The sequence below is a fragment of the Gossypium hirsutum genome, chromosome A08, assembly GCF_007990345.1.
Source record: "Gossypium hirsutum isolate 1008001.06 chromosome A08, Gossypium_hirsutum_v2.1, whole genome shotgun sequence".
In the NCBI taxonomy this organism is placed as follows: Eukaryota; Viridiplantae; Streptophyta; class Magnoliopsida; order Malvales; family Malvaceae; genus Gossypium; species Gossypium hirsutum.
Window position 1 is genome coordinate 101,567,323 of NC_053431.1, and position 2,503 is coordinate 101,569,825.

Genomic DNA, 2,503 nt, shown 5'->3' on the forward strand with positions numbered 1-2,503 from the left:
GAGGTTTATATTCTGTACACACGATGTTTTATACTTAGGTGAGTATAGGAGAGTAAAAAGAGCGAGAAACGGGCCGAAAACGAAAAAAATGGACCCACGTGGGAAATCAACATTGTCTGGACTTTCTTACACGGGCGTGTCATACGGCCGTGTCACACGGTCATGTTCCTTTGGTAGGATTGAAGCATGACGGGTATACTTCACGCTCGTGCCTATTCAACGGCCTTGACCACGGGCTAGAGTATCGCAGACGGGCGTGTCACACGGGCGTGCCCCTGTCAAGCCCAAGTATAACCCTATTCGGAAAAGGCCAATTTTGGGGGCTCTTAGGCATTCTAAAGCCTATTTAAACACTGAGGAGGCACTTAGAAGGGGGACGGAGGGTAGGAAGCAAGGAATTACTCAAGGAAAGCCGATTGATCCAAGGAATTACTCAAGGAAAGCCGATTGATCCATCTTAGAAGTCAGATTCATCATCAAGACTGAAGATCTCCCTTCAAGTTCCTTCAGGAGTTTTGGGTTTTCTTATGTTTTGTTATCTTTATGCTTTTGAGATGTTTTCTTTCATAAGTATGAACTAAACCCCCTAAATACCTATGAGGAATGAAACCTAAGACGGATCTTGTTATTATTATCTAAATTGTATGATAAATATCTGACTTTTTCTTAATTATGTGTTCTTAATTCTTGTTTTGATATTCCAAGATACTGATTCAAGTTAAGCTCTTATTTAGAGGAGGAATAGACCCTGTCGAAGAGTAAATTTGTCATAATTAAATGGAGTTGATTGCACGCCTAGAGATAGGGTGATAAGATTTTGCCGGATTAGGGTGAAACCTAATAAGGGAATCCATAGATCGAGTTAATGCAATTCTAGGGTGTTAATTAGAAAGAGATTTCAATTATTCAACCTAGGGTTAAGCGTTATTAGTCTCGATAGAGATAATAATATAACTTAGGGATTTCTACGGATCAAGTCAAATGAATAAATCGTTTGATTCAGAGTCAAATAACAAGTGAAGTCTAGGTGATTTTTCCTTAGGTATTGTCTTAATCAATCAAATTTTCCCAAAAGTATTTTCCCAAATTTTCTTTCTGTGCATTCTTAGTTAGTAATTAGGTTAGATAACCAAACCTCTTAATTTTTAGGCTAGATAATAAAAAGAAAGTAAATATTAGTACTTGTAGTTCCTTTGGGTTTGACAATCTGGTCTTGCTGAACTATACTACTGTTCGATAGGTACACTTGCCTTAATCGTGATAATAAGTTAGTCTCAAGAACGATTCTTTCATAAATCTTTAAAACTTGTCACGAATATCACGTATCAAGTTTTTGGCACCGTTGCCGGGGAACTAGGATATTAGGAACACTCGATTTTTATTACTTTAGCCATTTTACTTTTATTGCAACTTAAATTTTTATTTTCTTTTCTAATTTTTCATTTATTTTCTTCTGATAGGTTTTTCGAGTTTATGACCAGAAGAAACCCGTCAAGACCACTACTTTTTGACGGTGAGATAGACCGCACAATTTGCAAAAGCCGACGAGAAAGAAGGCGAAGCATAAGATACACAGAGGATGAGCAAGAGGACGATACTTCAACCACAACCAAAGAGATGGCTGAAAACCAAGAAAATATGCTTTCTCCTGCAATTGCTGTTAATCAGAATCCTGCTCTACATCCTGCTCCGTGCACTATGTACGATTATGCTAAACCTTCTTTAACAGGAACTGAATCGAGCATAGTTAGACCTACTGTAGCTAAAATACTTTTGAATTGAAACCTAACACAATTCAAATGATACAACAATTTGTTCAGTTTGATGGTTTGCAGGACAAAAATCCCAAAGTTCACTCGACAAACTTTTTGGAACTATGTGATACATTTAAAATTAATGGCGTTTCTGATGACGCTATTCGCCTTCGGTTATTCCCTTTTTCATTGAGAAACAAAGCTAAACAATGGTTGAATTCGTTACCACAGGGTCAATCACTACTTGGGAACAAATGACTGAAAAGTTTTCATTAAAATATTTTCCGTCGGCTAAAATGGCTAAATTACATAATGATATTTCTTCTTTTGTGCAGATGGATTTAGAAAAACTCTACGATGCATAGGAGAGATACAAGGACCTTTTATGAAGATGCCCTCACCATGGGTTACCACTCTGGCTACAGGACCAAACGTTTCAGAATGGCCTGAACCCTTCGACTCGGCAGATGGTTGACGCAGTTGCTAGCGGAACCATTAATAATAAGACACCTGAAGATGCCTATGAATTTATAGAGGAGATGTCACTGAATAACTATCAGTGGCAAGTCATGAGGACAAAGCCAATGAAATCAACTGGCGTTTATATCGTCAATTCGGTCACCATGCTCTCTAATCAGGTAGAACTCTTAAATAAGAAAATTGATGGTTTTCTTAGTCCTTCATAGGTTCACCCAGTAATGCAGTGCGAAGCAAGTGGATGTGGATCAACCATCTCAGAACACCCATCT

The 2,503-nt window shown here is 38.0% G+C and overlaps 1 non-coding gene across 1 annotated transcript; it reads right to left on the bottom strand.

Annotated features, from left to right (window-relative positions):
- Positions 1-2,057: 2,057 nt before the first annotated feature.
- LOC121205760 (small nucleolar RNA R71) lies at positions 2,058-2,163 on the bottom strand. The gene has a single exon (XR_005900835.1). It is a non-coding gene; the product is annotated as a small nucleolar RNA R71 (small nucleolar RNA).
- Between the last annotated feature and the right edge of the window lie 340 nt (positions 2,164-2,503).